The following is a 17,913-nucleotide window of genomic DNA, read 5'->3' as shown; positions in this document are numbered from 1 at the left end:
ACTAATGGTAGGATATTTATATCCTAGCAATATTACATTCATATCATGTTTTTTTTTATATTTTAACCAGTTGCAATGGCTAACATGGGTCACGCTAACTCATAGAGATGAGATCCAAATTTTTAAAAATGCCACATTTTTCAACTACAGCTCTATAGCAGAAGATTAATCCGTGAGATTAACACTAGCTGTATAAACTCAGTAATTTCTGAAGGCAGGCTTTCTAAATTAAGCTGGAAAAAAGAGATAAAAGAAAAGATAGACCACCTCCTCAATAGACTCAATAGGGTGAATGCAGCATGTCGTGTAGAACAGCTTTGAGTGTTCAGTAAGAGTAGCAAATGGATTTATGAATACCAGTCGATTTACAACATTTAAGATGGATGAAGCTACCATTATGTTGCCCATCATGTCTCTTGTTGCCATGCTCCACCATATCTCCTGGAGATGAGCTTTTAGATTCAGCTAAGAATCTAAAAAAAAAAACTACTAGACTTTCAGTCAACAACACTCGAGCGCATGTCTGCTCCAGCCAGATCATTTTTGTGTTTACTTTCAGACTTTAGGTAATTAAAATGATTAATATAAAGCTACACAGTTTCAAGCAACTCATTGTTTCCCAAAACAGTTTCGCTATCAAATCCAAAGTCTGCATGACCCACAGCAGCTAAACTAAAGGTTGCAACAGACCAAAATTATCCTTACTTCAGTGTTGCACTCTTCCTGGTTGTACTTGTAATGGCAAGGAATAGACCAATCTTTGTGAAAGTTCAACTGAAACAGTGAACATACCAAAGCTCTGCTAATAACTTTCCTGCATTTCCTAGATAGGACTTTATCACAGCTGTGATCGGAACCCTTTCTATACTTTTCCCCAAATTATAGTCAGCCCTGAGCTCACATTCCTTATCAGTCTAGCAAAAAAAGACCTGAAAGCCTCTGCATACCCTTCACTTAAAAGTATAAACCATGTGTTTGTCCCGCCAGCTGGCTGTGTTTGCCATGCATCAAGAACTTAAGGCCACAGACATCTGTTTGCACAATTTACAAGAAACTGCAGCTGGCATGTGTACTGATTCTTCAATGCTGTTTTAACAGAAAGAAAATTTAAGTAGCTGTAAATAAAATAACTGAATCTGATATTAAATACAATTTTGAAATGATACTGGCACATATGGAAAAATCAATCAAAGCACAATTTTTCCGCACATCAAAACTAGGAATGAATTCAACGATAGGTCTCCGTTTAATGATAGTGGGCATCTTTTGTTGTTTTATTTTGCCACTTCAGTGGACTCAGAGATTCCAGTACAATAAATTATTTATATCTAAAGCACCACTGGCGGCAGTGCGTCCTTTTCTTTTTGTTGTGTTACACAGAAGCCCTGGTTGTAGATGTCGTCTTGCTCTTGTTCTCAAAACAAAGGTGGTGCTAAATTGTGGTCTGTAACATGCACTAAGGCATAAGACTTTCATGCAGTTTTTTAAAACACAGTAAGCAATTTTTATCAGTATTGTTGCAACATGAAGTCAGATTGTGCTTAGGCCTAAGTTCAGCTAGGACAATCTCATATGGAGAAGGTACTATTAGAAGAAAATCAAGGTCTCATTAAGAGGTATAAAAACTCTTTCTTGTTTGCCTAAATACAAACTAAAAGTTACTTTCTTTTTCGATGTCAAGCAGCCACCATGTTATTACTGATCTCTAGTTTTTATTAGAGCATGCAGTACATTCCAAACTAACAAAACATAAAATTATAAAATCCCAATCTTTCGTCATAAACAGCACAGTGGAATAGTTCATTACTAACAGGGTATTATTAGTCATATCATACTCTACTGGAATATATCACAAGATCCAGCAGTCCTACTCATGAGGTAAATGAAATTGTGGATTGGGACTTTCCCCAGAGTTTGGACGGAAGCTGCAGGCCATACATAATCACCCTGGGTCACTGCAGCAGAGGGGAAAGGGAGCTGCAGGCCTGTAAACTTCAAAGCCTTTTGAGTAAAGAGGGGGAGGGGCCGCTGAGCACCAAGCATTCTTCACAATGTTGAACTTGACCCCTGAGGTTGCCACACACACCATGTGACTGCTGTCAACTGTGTGTGTGTGTGTGTGTGTGTGTGTGTGTGTGTGTGTGTGTGTGTGTGTGTGTGTGTGTGTGTGGTGCAGATCTGCGTGGATGCGCATGTAGCATGACTGTGTGTGTGAGAGAGAGAGCGCGTTTTGAATACAGTCCTCAAAGATAATAAGCACACCTAACTCCTGGACCTTCAAACTTACAATTTAAACCAATTAAATAACAGGTTTGAACTATTTGGTAAATATAGCTAACCACTGTATTGGAGGATAATTTCTGTGATCAGATCAAATATCATACAAAACACAAGCCTGCCAAAGGAGAAAAACTCCACTTAGAATCAAATTACATTACACAAAGGCCCATTTCCTTTGTTACCCTGTCAGCTCTAACAAGCAGGAAGTTTTGTGTTATTCATTTGTTTTTTGTGCCACAAGCACAAAGGTACTAAATTACCTCAAGTATGTAAATAGCACAGTGTTACTGTAAATCTTTATTTCCACATCCACAACAACGTTTTTAAGTGTTAATAGAACAAAAGAACAATGTTACGACTTTACACAATTGTGACAAATATCTGAGCAACATGTTCAGCTGCCTCTCCAGAGAGTCTCTCATCCAGGTTTGCCATCTTGGACTGTAGCCATGGTGATACTCCTCGTTTCCCTCTACAGTGAGCTGTCTATACGAGCACGTGAACTGGAAATGGGGGAAAATCTGACATATGTTGACCCTAAAGCCAGAGGTTTTAATGCCACAAAGATCGCTATCATTTTAACCCGCTATTATCACCATGGTAACTTTCACACTTTCACTGAATCTTCTTTTTTCTGACGCCATTCAAGAATGACAAACATATATGACCGGCAATGCCACAGGATGTTGCTGACAGCAGCACTCAGTGGATGACTGAGCTGAGGTTAATGTCACACCATTAACAGCTCAAGTCCTTTTGAACCCAACAGTCAAAGAAGTAAATAATGAACTTTTATGGCCGTGATGCATCATGTTAAAAGCATAAACTAATTGTTACTGTCCAACATTATTTATAGACCACCCAAATCTTGTATTTATCTGTGTTTAACTCACAGTTTTAGTGACGTACTGATCTAATTTACGTAAAGCCCCTTATGTTATACAACAACTATCTGTGGTAAATTTCCAGGTCAATTCAATCAAGTCAATTAAAATTACGTTTCCGACATCCCAGAAATTATACACACAAACCCTGTACTCATTGAGGAAATAAGACCTACTTATTGTTTAGTTATGGCAGGTATGTACACGATCCAGGGTAGTTCCATATTTGTGCGTCTCTCCATCTCGTGTCAGGCCATTATCTAACCAAGGAAGACATTTTCACTCACTGCACTTTAGTCCATTTTGTCTTTCCCTTTTCAATTCACAACACTGATGACGGGCACTGGTTACATAACTGTACTACTCCACCACCACGCTTCCTCTGTGATTTATTAAGGCCAAGCAATAAATGTGTCCTGCGTAGATAACATGACTCAGCTGCCTGCTCTGTAGCAAAACCTTATTCTTCTGTCCTATGCTCAGCATGTGCTCTACTATATCAATGACAAACAGGCAAATTCAGTCCATATTAAAAACATCCACACAATATTTCAAAGATCACGACTTGAACTTGAAGCTTTCCTTTGTTGTCCTATTTTATACTCTGGTGTTAGACACAATAGGGTCAGTCATAAACGTCGTGCTCACAAGACAATCAGAGAAATGAACCAGTATGTGAATGTTCAACAACCTTGGCAGCTTAGAAACAGTTACCAAGGCAATTAGCTGTCACAGTCCAACGGGATTTCGACACATCTCTGCCTGTTTACTGAAATGTTGTGCTTCAGCTCAGGAAATTGTAAAATTTACAGGAAGTTGATTACAGCCACTCAAACAATAATAATAATAATAATGTATACTTATTTGCTCCCCGTGGCAAAATTACTTGTTTTTCTCTGCATTTGACCCATTCAAATGCAGTGAAGCAGTGGGCAGCCACTAAGCAGGCGCCCAGGGAGCAGTGTGTAGGGACGGTACCTTGCACAGGGGTACCTCAGGGTAGCTGTTCAGTGGATTCGAACCCCCAACCTTCCGATCATGGGGCGACCACTCTACCTACTGAGCTATCCCTGCCCCCAAAGCTTTCTATCATGCCATAGCTAATCTATCAAAAAACTCAAGTACTGATGAATCCAAAGTTAAGCATGTTATCAGTTAAGATAATGTTTTAAAGATCATTCTAGCTTCTTCTAGTGCGTGTTTTAGAAGCTATATTACCTCATCGATAAATAGTGGTAGCGTGAAAGGAAATGTGAAAGTAGAAAAACACGACACAACCTCCATCATGTTGCCGTTTCAAGTTTCACAGTTACCAACAGGCAATGTTTTTCCTGGTTTAAACACTCCTTGGTCCACATATAGTTAAGACAAAGAGTCTTTGTTACTGTAGCTGACACACATTTAGGCATTTTCCTGTTATTCTATGACCATTTCACAAAAATGTAATTTAAACCCCACAATAAATTATACACTGCTTAAAGGTATTTTATAAATGACAGTTCTGGTGGTTTTCCTGTAGTTAAATGCCAAAACCTCCCTGATGGTTTTGAATATGACATTTTTGTAGGGAAAAAGCCAATAGTGTTGAGCTGCTGGATAATACCAAGCAAGCCAATTGTAGCTCATTCCCCCCTTTAATGCAGTACATTAATATTATCATTAAAATATTAAACCTAATCTTCCAATGTAAAGCTTCATGTTGATGTGAATGTCACCCACCTCTTACATCACGGGCATATGTGGGCGCATCCACACCATGGACATAAAAGATGCTGAACTGCTTTAAACTTACATTCTACTGATTAACTGCAATCCTTCTAGCGACCCTTGTGGTTGCAAAAAGACTAAGTTATACAGAAGTTCGATCCCTCAAATCCCTCAGCTCAGTAAACACTATCCTGATGACTTTATGGCCTCAAGCGCTACGTCTGAGTCCTACTGAATAAAACATTAAGTTCATTGTGTAAATTACAGTTACTCAGAAATGAAGATTATCCTGGACATACTCATTATCTAACAACTTCTCAACTGCAAGTTGGTAGCCAAAGAGTGCAGTTTCACAGTCTGATCCGCCAGCCGCTCCTCACTTTTGGCTTCCACACACACAGCTCACCCTGAGGCTTCATAACGGGACTTCCACCTATTATACCATCCCTGTGTGTGAGAGAGCGCAGGCACACACACACACAAACAAGTTCATGCTCACAACTTTGTCCTCTGTGAAATTAATGTGAATATGTGGAGCTTCTACACCGATCCCTCATCATCCACTAATGGTCACACTTATGTTCACTAATTACAGCAGGGAACCTCTCCCGCTCCCTGATATAGACTATGTTCATTCTCTTCAAGCTAGAAGTGGCAAATAAACTCCCCACTCTTTCTCTTTCACTTGTTTTTGGGCAACCTACAGTTGGCTGGACACTGGCAACTTTACAGGGAGGCAAAAGGACAATCAGACTACAAAGAAGATTGCTTTAATTGCTTTACCACTGCAAAGTTGCCAATTTCAGGTTAAGTATTTATAGATGCGGATTTCTGCTGAAGACAATATGCGTCACGTTTGTATGAGGGTAAACAATGAGGGCAATGTTTCTGAAGACAATGTTTCTCACTGTCTTAGTTCGAGAGGATCATTGCAGCATTAAAAAAAGCATGTTTTATGTATACAGAGGAAAAAGTGCTTCTACATCTTTGGAGAGAGCAGACACGCACATGGTGAAACACAAAATAGACACAGTACAGAAACTAGCATCATTTCTGTTAAGCTCCAATTTACACTTGTGTGTTTGTATGCGTTCTAGACGTGAGACAGAACTATATTTTAAACATCTATAAATACAGTAAAAATAGGTGATTCAGACATTATGAGCCTTTCAAAGATCAGTTTCCTTCCCATTCCATCTCCTACCTACATGCAGGATTATTATTTTAATCTCTGTGGATGTCTGTTCAGAGTCTATTCAGGTGTGACTTACGATGCAAAACACTACAACGGGTGCAAAAAAGGAGCAGAGGGGAGGCCAGCACATGCTGTGTATGAGCTCTTCTTTCTTTTGTCTTTTTTTAACCAAAAAACCCACATAACATGTTCAGCGGTGATCCCAATTTTAACGATCAACACAAAGCTTTAGGTTTTGGTGGGTTTCTCTTGTTGTGTGGTTCAGTTCTTTAAAAACACAACTGAACTGATACAACCAGAGGAAAGAGGAGTAGCTCTGATCATAACAGCACATAAACCAAGATAAAAGCGCATATCTGAGATTGCTGTGAACTCAACAGTGACACTTCCACAGAGAGTAAAAGTCACACCAAGCTACTGTACAGGACAAAGTGATTTGTCTTTATACGCTGAGCTGAAAGAGACATACAGTAGCACAATTTTAGTATCTATATCTTCACGTTTATAGATTTGATAGTTATAGCTGTAAAAATAGCTGTCACTGTCTTGTCGGGTGACACACTGATTTTTCATTTATAGTACTATGTATGGTACGTCTCTGTAGGTAGATGGGCAGTATGTAGCTGCCACCTGACTGCGAACATGCTACCACTGCTAAACCATAATTTCCCCATTATAGTCATCTGTAGGGCTGCTCGATTATGGCAAAAATGATAATCACGATTATTTTCACTGAAATTGAGATCACGATTATTTGACGATATTTATTTAACCCTTTAAGACCTACTATAGAACCAAGTCCACCAGAGCTTATATTATTTTTTTTTACATGCTGTAGTGCCATTTGTGGGAGCATTTCAAGTTGCTATACATCAATACAACTGTTATAGCCCATATTTTAATAATATGTATGCATTAAGTCCATAGTAATTACATAAATTGCAAAAAAGTGCAATAAACTACAAAAAAAATTGAAAATCGCTTTTGTTTTGTTTACATATATTTCTACTTGGAGAAATTTAAGAGGCTTATCCCTCAAAACTTTAAATACAATAAAGTTGCAAAAAATAGTTTACAACAACAGGAAATTTATTTTGAGTGTCTTCATAGTTTTATTTTGGAGATACAGCAATTTTTATATACTGCAGGAAAAACAAAAAACAATCCTATGATGCAAATTTGCAAAGAAAACAGCAGGTGCATCATTTCACTGTGGGAAGTGTTACGAACAGCTGATAGGAACGGCAAAGCGTGTTTCTGGAATATTATGTTTTTGTTCCTGCAAGCGCTTTTTATGCAATTTTTGCAAAGCTATATGTGGAAGGAAACCGTGACCGAGGACAAGCTGATGGCATCAGATGTAAGTACAACTCCTCCGGTTTCATATGCAAAACAAATTATTGCGCTAGCTTACGCGGTTCAGGTTCTACAGGGATTTAAAAATAGTTACGCAAAACGGAGCGTGCTGCTCTGACGGCTTTAAAGGGTTAACAATGACTTTAAAAAAATAATATAAAATAGTGTGCAACACCACTGAAGTTTGTTTTTTTTTAAACTCTCTTTTCAACCAACGGCAGTCACTCTCCAAATAACTTCTGCTTAGCTTTCCGAGCTTCCCTCGGGTCCTCTTAATCAGCGGTCTCCAACCTTTTTTGCGCCACGGACCGGTTTATGCCCGACAATATTTTCACGGACCGGCCTTTAAGGTGTCGCGGATAAATTAGGGAGGGGCTAATAATCGGCTCAGTCATTTTTAATGATCGTTGAAAGCCCAGATCGTAATCGTGATTAAAATTCGATTAATTGAGCAGCCCTAGTCATCTGTGCACTAGGACAAACAAAGGATGTGTTGCTTAATAGCAGTCAAAAATTGCACTATGACACCATAAAAACTGACAGAGAGCTCACTGCTGACATATGCATATCCAGCCCAACAATGTGAGATTAGATAGCAGACTTTGTAGTCGTCAATGATTCCTGATTAAAGAAAAAAATACTGAATAACTGTGAGGTCACACAACTGGCTTTGTGTCATTGTCATTTCTGGGGATGAACCCATAACAACAGATATAACGAGAGTGAAAGTAAATAAAAAAGCCTTGTAAACGAGCCTTGAACTTGTAAACTAACTTGACCACAGTGTGAAATACCTCAGAACAGCTCACCCGTTGCTGTTAGCTTCATCTATGCCACGTTAGTTCTCCACTAGAACTGAACTGAAAAGAACAGATAAGCTAACAGATCGGCAGGTTGCTCCCGATATCCGATCCAGCACTTTCAGTTAGGATTATACTGACATCTAAAAATCAGCTCTCATGCATTCATAAATGGTGACCTCCTGGTCACAAAAACAGGAGACACATTAAATAGCTGACACATAGAGCAAACCTCAAGTTTATTCTTCTGGAGCACACTTACTGTATGGATAGCCCTAAGGGTGGTAAACGCTGTAGATGCACGTGAATAAGGACACAAGTATATGTTTCAGCTGATGCTAACAGCCCATATTAGCCTATCGGAATATATCTGTTTCTGCGTCACTTTATTTAACTCTCTGCATTGTCTGCAGCACATGTAGCAGAGTATGCCCTGTAGGCAATTTTAAACTCTTACGCACTGTGAATATGAAGCACAGACACCTTGCCTGACCTTAAAACCCACAAAGACAAAAAAAAGCAATGACCTGAGATGACATGTTTTATGGTGTGGTTGGTCCTTAGCTTCAAAGAGTTGATAATTATCAGCTATGAAACCCAATAAGAGCTGCCCTTAATAAAATGAGGGCTGCTTAAGCCCGAGTTTATGTGTGAATACTGGACTCAAGACTGTGTGTGTTACATAACATACTTTAAATATTCGTTACAATGTTTAAAGAACTAAAATCCCATGAAAGGACCAGGTCAATTAAAAAAATAATGACAAATGAATTTAAAAATATCGATATATATTAAAGCCTACAAATATCTTAACCCAGTTAGCCTGTGAAATGTAACTGAGGCTAAACAGTCTCTATTGCCAGCCTTTTCCTTGCTAGATAGTGAAGGCTTATCTGGGACTGGTACATTGTGTCATTGAGTTGAGCTTTGCAAGGTTGGCAAGTGGCCCTCCTGTGTGTGTGTGTGTGTGTGTGTGTGTGTGTGTGTGTGTGTGTGTGTGTGTGTCTGTCTGTCTGTCTGTCTGTCTGTGTGTATTCGACCCTCCCCCATATCGTCCATGGCTTTGGAACAACCAGCTCCACAGCTCTGTAATAAGCTTTCAATCAAAGTGGCACAAAGGTAACAAAGTAAATAACATGATGAAATACTATGACCTGAACTTTGTCACAATTATGAATCCAAGGTATGCTACAGACAAAAAAATAAACAAGAGCCTGTAAAGCACAACACAACAGACTGGCACAACTGCTAACTGGGCTCAAACAGTTTCAGTTTTGATTCATAACCCTTCATGGTTTTATAGACACACTGCGTTATTTAACAAGTACAAAGTGCGTTGAAACACACAAATTGTCCAAGTTAAGTAAGAGAAAACAGAATAAATTAAACCATAACTGGCGAAAATAGTTACTTCACAATAATAAAACTTAAGTGACAAAGTAAAAAGTTTGATGTCATATTCAATCTAATTTATTGTGGGTTGAATCCAATATAAATTATCTTAGAAATGTATATTCTAATGACTTGGGTTTAAATAATACAAAAAATATATTACACTGGTTTTAATTCAAAGCTAGTAGGAGTTGCAGGAAGGAAGGGCGCGCTCACAAACACAAACCACGCGCGAGAACTGCTTTCGAACACATGCACACGACACGCGCGCGCCTACTCACGCGCTGAGGCTGCCCATCCCCCACACTCGAGAAAAATTATAAAAATAAACGTCCGAAACAGCGCAATAACCCGGCGAAACCTCGCGTTCACAGCCACGCGTGATCGATCTACGCGAGGTTATCATTTATAACGGCAATAATCAAGCGGAAAGACGGTAAACACTCACCAAAAGCTCCAAATCACACAAGGGGGGTGCCTTCTCCTCTGTGCTCCTAATATGGAATCTCCTCCACCACCGTTGTTTTCTAGCTCTAATTACACCTCGAAAAAAGCGTTATAACTGCCTTCAGACCCGGCCAAGCGGGGCTAGGAATCCCCAATGACCGATGTGTTTTGGAAACACGGGCATATATAGTGATAAATCCCCTTAAAAATGAGCTGGATGTACAGTTGGGTCTAGATTGTAGGTTTGCTCGCTAGTAGAGAAAAGAGCCAAACGGTTCAGTAGCAGCCAACGGCTTCAGACTGAAACACAGAGCATCTGACCTGCCAGGCGAAAATGAGCTAGGCCTGAGCTCCTCTCTCTGCAGGAAGCACACTCCAGTCACATAAACATCAAAATGGGTGTCGCAGTATGGAGAAGGATGGTGTAGTTAGGCTGGGGGTAAGCGGTAACTCCTCAAAAACAACTCAGAAATATTAGGTTAAAATTAATTATCCGTTTATGTTGCTCAGTAGTAGACTGTTATTACTACGTAGCTATTTTTGGAGTGTAGCTGTAGGCATGCTGTTATGCACATGAAAAATATACTGTAGCTCACATTTTAGTTATTTATGGAACTATGCAAAAAAAAACCGATGTAAAAAAAAAATACGATTCTTTTATGCGATAACAATTAAAATTTTCAGGCAACATTTTAGGAACAAAATGTACTTTTGTTGTTTGGAACTAAGCCTTCCAATGCTGGCTCGCACACCACATGCTAACTATCTTAATTATTAGTAAAAGCAGGGCTATTGGAGTCGGTTGATGATAGGCAACGTAAATATAACCAATATCACCAGCTCCACATGCACATATTTATAGCTCACAAGAACAGAACTAGAGTGTGCAGGAATGTTGCGCTGTGAATGAACAATCAACTCCCTGGTGCATACCAAAATGTACACGTCCATGACCATGCGAAGGTTAGCTTAGATCTGAGTGATGTAAATTTTATGTAAATAAGCACAAGGCGACATTCAGTCTTCTGCGTGCTTGGAAATTTATTTGTTACGGTGTGAATAGATCTGGGCAGAACCACTACAAGAAAGTGCAGCAAATACACATGTATCATTTGGAAAAAACAAAACTTTTAGCCCTAACACAATTTAAATAGATATTTTTGTTTTAATTGCACCACTGTAGATGTTTTACAGGAAGATCAAAACTTCTAGTCTCTACAGTTCTGGTCTCTAGTGGCCATTCCAGGAAGTGGAATTTTTGACACTTAAGCTCGGCCCACAGAGTTTAGCTAATATATCCTAGTGGCCAGTTGTGGGATTGCACACAATATTAAAACCCTGCAGTTGAAAATAACTTCCCACATAAACCACAAAGTAAATTAATTTAACAGGTAATTTAAAAATGCTTGTTGTTTACTTCCTATATAATGATTTTGTGATGTAAGAAGAAAACTGAATAAATCACACAACAAGCAGCCCACATGATAACAAATACAGCTGGTAACATTTATTAATTTCACCCCATTATTTTTAACGCAACATCAAGTATTATTCAGGATAATACATAGACGTACTGAGGTGAACGGTGTTATGTGACCACATGTGTTCACAGTAGCATTCATGAGGTGACAGAGAAGTGTGTGGTGGTGGCTTTCTCATGTAAATTCATCCTATAAGGAGAGGCATGAGCAGACGCAAACTGATGTGTATTCTGCAGACATAAACTGTGAAAAACAGACAGCAACTCATGTATGTATTACCCCAAAGCATATGCTCATCAGCATGCACACACGCACACAGATAAGGCTCAGCTGAGACAAAGAGACACACAGACAGAAAGCCCTGGGGTGCTGTGTAGTGTGAGCTTTAGTGTGGCTATAACAAGAAGAGTGGGGGATGGGTAATGACCTTTATACAGGGTGAGGGGGAACGTCAGTGTTTTTTCTTCACCCTCCCTTTCACATGCCTGGAGAGTTTTGTAGTACAAGAGGGGCCCTGCAAGTCTGATGGTGCAATTATTTTCACACTGTTCTCCCTTGAAGACTTTGATGACTTTTCTTGTATTTGTTTTAGGAGGAAATGAAGCTATCCCACCAGTGGTACATCACGGCATCTCTGCCCCATAGCGGCTGAACAAATCAGGGGGGTACAATGATTTAGAAACAGCTCCACTGTGGCAAACTGTGAAGTGAGTACCACGGGGGCAAAGCAGACCACTATTAGGGTAATGGCTTTCTGGAAAACCACATCACATTATCTCTATGCAGTACTCTGCCTCAGTGTTTTCTTCTTCTCTGTGCCTTCTACAGTAAGCACCCAACCACCACCACTTCTAATGAGTGAGTTATGAAAGTATGGTATTCATGCTACAGGAATTCAGGGATTCTTCTAGAAAACCTTTCAACAACCTAAGACAGCTTATCATCATCATTCAGTTTTTAAACAAGCCTCAACATTGTCTAGACGTCTGGCAACGTCATCTTCAACATATTTTTTAGAGCTTATTTCCTTGTTCCCTTTTTACATAATCTGTTAAAACTTGTTTTCATGTGAATGTGAAGAAGCAGAAAACAAGCTTTTTTTTAAAGCCTACTGTAATTGAACTATCACAAAGAGGTTTTTGAGTATTTAGCCAGATGTTTATGCATGTCCGCGTGCAGAAATTCCACTACAAACATGGCAGGTACAGTCATAAAACTTTAGTTGGGATCAAAATGAAGATCGGATATGCTAAGACTGGGGTGGTCTAGCCTGTGACCAGTGAACAAATGGCAACAGAAGAGGTAAGCATGGCTTTGTCCTACTTTACACCCCTGTCATATAGCTTTGTGTATTTTCTGTTGTGTATAAGTATATTTTCCACAGTGGGTGTAGCCTGAGAATTCAATGGCTCTTATTTGAAAATGATTAGGCTGTCAGAGCTCTTGCATTCATGGGCAGTTAAAAAAATTGTTCTATAAATATGCTCATATTTACCTTCTTGTCAAAATTTGAGGAAGCATGTAAGCACCACTTTAATACCTTTATGTTTTATGTGAAACAACAACAACAGCTGGGGTGACAGAAACACAACAAGTAGTGTAAATAGTGTAAACAACCAGCAGACATTTTGACATGTCACAGTACGAAAAGTAATCAAATTAAAGTGCTGAAATCTATTTAGTGGCTTCAGATAGAAAGAAAAGCATGTGTCAGCGCATATGGAAATGCGCACAAGAGGAATTGTGGTTGCAAGGTGATCAGATAAAACGATGCTTCGAGGCGGCCTGGCTCACATAGTGATGGGACCTCAGTGAGGTGTGAATGCAGTACATACAGCCTGACAGCATTCTTAAGAACATATTCCACGGAGTGAGTTGAAAAGCTACGAAACCTCCTCTCTTCATGCAAGCTTAAGCAGTCTTTACAAAAGCTGCATGTAGAGGAAGAAACTTTAGCAAACCTCCCTGTACAAAAAGGTGTTCAATAATGACTGTGTCCTTGAACTCCGAGGAGCGCAGAATGGAGCTGAAGTGAACGCTGGTGAAAATGAAAGCTTCCACCAAATTGATGCCAGTATTTAAAAAATAAAAATCCACGTGTTGATGTGTCTTCAAGTAGAGCAGCTCCACTGTTAGGTTATTAATAACTGTGTGATCTGTGCATGCATACTTCCGCCCTGATGTTTAGCATTGACAGAGTGTTGCATGTAGATTGAATTTATTGTGTTATGAACTGCAGCAATGAGTAGGAGAGGTATAGCAGATGTGAACAAAGCAATACCAATGTCCCATTTAATATTTGTCCCTACCAACATATAACATGGAATTTCTGTCATTCACTGTGTTCGATGGCAGCTCAGCTACAACAGCAAAAGGAATTACCTGGAGTGGAACAGTGTGAGTTACACCTAGTGACACTGGAATAATCCTTTGAAAAAAGATGCTTTAGAAAATCTCTGCTGTGGTATGAACTTTATTTTCAGTGCTCGTTAACCCAAAAAAAAAGGGAAGTAGCTTAACCTGCAAGAATGTCTTATATGTGTATATATAAAGCATCATTAGCTGTGCCAGGGAGGATTGAAAGCCTAGTTGCCATTGCAACTGTAAGTCTGAGAGAGTCTGAATGTGTAGTTCTTTTCATCCCAAATCCAGCTTCAAAAAGGTTTTTGATCAATTTCTTTTTCTTTTCTTTTTTTTTACTCCTGACATCACTCCAACTCTCAGCTGGAAAATGGTGAATTACACTCCACTCCTAATGCACTTTTTTGGTCATGTCTCCTTTAATGAAGTTAAATATCAAGACATCTCTTTCCTCCCAGTTTTTTGGGGCTTCTATCAGGTCTAATTGGACATACACCTCAAATAGACCTGCAGGTAAATGCTTCCCAGACTGGGAACAGGACACCTGACACTGATCATGTGTCTTTCCATTCTGTCTCTTTAATAGGTTTACCTCTGGCAACATAATAGTTGGTATGGATTTTATTGGCTTTTAGCTGCTACAGCAAATATTTGTTCTAAAACCAGCTATTATTATAAGCTCAAGCTTCCCTTGGCTTTATAATATGATTCAGGTCTTTGTTTAAATGATGAAAGCTTCACTTTACTCAACAGTGACCCTGTTTGCTAGAACTTGCCTGTATATACAACTAAAACATGTCAATAACATTTAGGTGCTACATAATCATTGGCCATAACATGTTAAGATATTGGTGTTGAGACAATACAAAGCCACACATTTATTCATGTTTCCTGACTTGTTAAAGGGAATCTTAATCTGCTTGTATTTACATTTCATTTTAAAATCTACTGGCGTTTTTGATGCATAGGAAGGCATCAAGGAGACAGGGCTGTAGCTAGTTAGTCAATAAACCTGTGCTTTTTTGTGAGCCTGTTAGAAGTTTTTAGACTTATTATGCTGAATTAAACCAGCTAAAAGAAACTAAAATACAAAAAATTAAAGAGGAGCTGCAGAGTCAGATGAGAACTCTGCAAATTCCTCACTCTGAGCAAAATGTAGCTGCTCATAATGTTACTAGAAGCCATTCCCTAGAACATATTACTCGTTTCCTTTCAAGTCTTTCCATACTCTCACACCTTCATATCTCTTTGATCTTCTGCACATTGCCACTCCTTTCCATACTCTGAGATCCTCCTCTTATCTTACTCTCATTATACTACCCGCTTGCCATCATAGGCTTTAGCACTTCCATCTGATTGGCCACTTGTCTTTGGATCTCTCCCCCGCATCACATTTACAATATTGATTTCTTCTCCGTCTTTAAAGTCAGTCTTAAAAGACATCTTTTTAAGCTTGCCTATTCTATTTGATGCTGTTTTTTTTTTAATTCTATACTTTATTGACTTATTTTATGCATACTGTGATTTTGGTATTCAATTGCTTGTAAGGTGTCCTTCAGTGCCCCGAAACGTAGTGAATGTGGGAGGAGCTACCAAAAGGATTTCAAGAATGATAAGCATATGGATCCCACAGATTCACAATTATTTTCTTCCCATAGAAATGACTTCAACTTCTGCTACTAAGTTCTAGACATCATTTTGGTTCTCAGACCAGTGAAAATGTGGACTGGTTCTTAAAAAGAACTGAGGCAGAACTGGCTTTACACCCGCACCATGCTGGTGGAAAAGAGGCAATAGGCTTAAACATATGTTCCATGTTTGTGTAACTGTAACCTTGTGTACAGATGTTTGCATTGGTTTCACGTTTGTGTTCTCACCTTCCATTGTCTCGTTTCTCCCCGCCCTCTCTCTGACTGGAGAACTCATACATACTGTATAACCTCAAAGCAAACATGCCCTTCCTTCTGCCACATTTTTCAGCCAGGCACATCCAACAACAACAGCATCGGCCTTTAAAAACCCATAGCAACGTTAGACTATATCCACTTCAAAGTAGTAGTAATACGTCATTCCACCTCTGGCATATTTAGTGCTTTGACAATGACAAGGTCTCAACAAAGTGTGGCTCTATAATATGTCTTCATAGACCATACAGTAATGGCTGTTCTCTACCTACTGGGCTATAATTTACCCTTCATGGTAGAGACTGGGACTGCATGGTTGGCTTTTGCTCTTAAGTGATTAAATTATTTAGCAGAGCAGAGATGGAGACAGAGAAAAACAGATACTGCATGACTATTTCTGGTGTGTGTGTGTGTGTGTGTGTGTGTGTGTGTGTGTGTGTGTGTGTGTGTGTGTGTGTGTGTGTGTGTGTGTGTGTGTGTGAGAGAGAGAGAGAGAGAAGAAACATTGGAAGACATGTCTTTCATGCATTTGCTTGTATGTGTGTTTATGTGTGCTAATGACACACAAAGTGTCCACACTGTGTGTTCTTCCTCATCAGGCTGATAAGACAAATGGAAGCCGGTCAGTCTAATATCCTCATCGATCTCAGCTCACCTCTTTACACATTAACATTTACAACTAGGAAATCCAGCTCAGACAGCTAAAGACTCTCCTGAGTGAAAGGAAGTTGAAAATGTAGGGAAGTTATCTGAGAAGCTGGAGGAGGAGAAGATATGAATAGGGTGTGCAAATAAACCTGACAAAATTTAAAAAAAATAATTTTGTATATGCATTCTCATAAACTTATAATTAATTAATTAAAAACACATAAGAGCACACTGATTTGTGGAAGCTACCGTATTATCCCACCATACTGAATACAGATAAGGGCATTGCTGTTCCCACATGCGTAGTATCCTAAAGGTAAAGGAGGAGGGAACTCGTAGGGATTTCCTAATCATGGAGGCAAATTTTACTTCAGATTCAACTTGCAAAGGATCATACCTATGTTGCATCATCTGAGAAAGGGTTCCCTTCACCAAAGAAGGAAAAACACTAAGGAAAGAGAGCGTGTGACCGTCATGTGGATAAATGTCATCATCTTCATTGCCTCAAGCCTCATCTCCTGAACTGAAGGCAGTGCTCTAACGCAAGAAAATGTAAGTGTTTATTTATCTCTAATATTGTCACAATTACTTATTCAATTCACTTACTGTGAATAGATTAGACATACGACAAATCTCTGGACAGCTAACAATGGCCTGTTACAAGCTAACATTATGTTAGCTAATATTAGTGTCCTAAAAAGGAAACTTTCTCTCTGATGAACAGTCTGATTATTTTCGCACATCGTATGAGAGTCTGAGGCCAATAATATCAGATCCACTTTAAATAAAGTTTTACTAATGCTGGCTAACAGCAGCAAAAACAGCAGTGCTAACTGACAGAAAAGGTCAGGATATCCTCAGCAACTCACCACAGTATCACTGTCACTGCACGGAGGTCAGCTCGACTGACTCATCAACCCGTGTAGGACTACATTCACAAAGTTTTATAGCCTCCCTCGGAGTAACTAGACATGGAAACCCAGCAGATTGACAACTGAGGTAAACAACTGACAGCCTACACTTAGTACCACGAAATATTTAATTTACTCAAATCTGTTTTTTATTCATGATTTATAGCTAAGTGTTTATATTATTAAATTATGTTAAAATATTCTGTGTATAAAAGTGTTTTTATCAGTCAGTAGAAAAACTGTGGGCATTATGGGGAAACATAGAGATAACCTTTACAGTCTCAGTGTAATGTTTTTTATCTCTCTTGTTTGTTCTAGTTCTTATATTCAGGTTCGTTCGCTGGATTTTAATGCAATAACTACACAGTGTTGTTAGGCCTTTGTTTAGATTTTTTACTGTAAAGAAAGTGTATGGTCGCCCTTCTCTCACCCCCCAACCAGTAACTACAGATGGCTGACCCGCCCTGAGCCTGGTTCTGCCTGAGGTTTCTTCCTGTTCAAAAGGCAGGGCTTCCTTCCCACTGTCACCAAGAGCTTGCTTATGGGG

At 39.2% G+C, this 17,913-nt stretch overlaps 1 protein-coding gene across 1 annotated transcript in view; it reads right to left on the bottom strand.

The window, feature by feature from the left end:
- tbl1xr1a (TBL1X/Y related 1a) overlaps nt 1-10,472 on the bottom strand; it is a 51,127-nt gene extending 40,655 nt beyond the window's left edge. The window contains exon 1 of the mRNA XM_085449723.1: nt 10,063-10,472. The gene's annotated coding sequence lies outside the window, so the exon portion shown is untranslated. The remainder of the gene's footprint in view (nt 1-10,062) is intronic.
- Nucleotides 10,473-17,913: the final 7,441 nt, after the last annotated feature.

This window comes from Copadichromis virginalis, linkage group LG23 (assembly GCF_057382275.1).
Source record: "Copadichromis virginalis isolate Kocher_CV1m ecotype Utaka linkage group LG23, C_Virginalis_male_GT1.1, whole genome shotgun sequence".
Lineage (NCBI taxonomy): Eukaryota > Metazoa > Chordata > Actinopteri > Cichliformes > Cichlidae > Copadichromis > Copadichromis virginalis.
The sequence above is the reverse complement of the archived record's forward strand: the minus strand, read 5'-3'. Positions and strand labels throughout refer to the sequence as shown.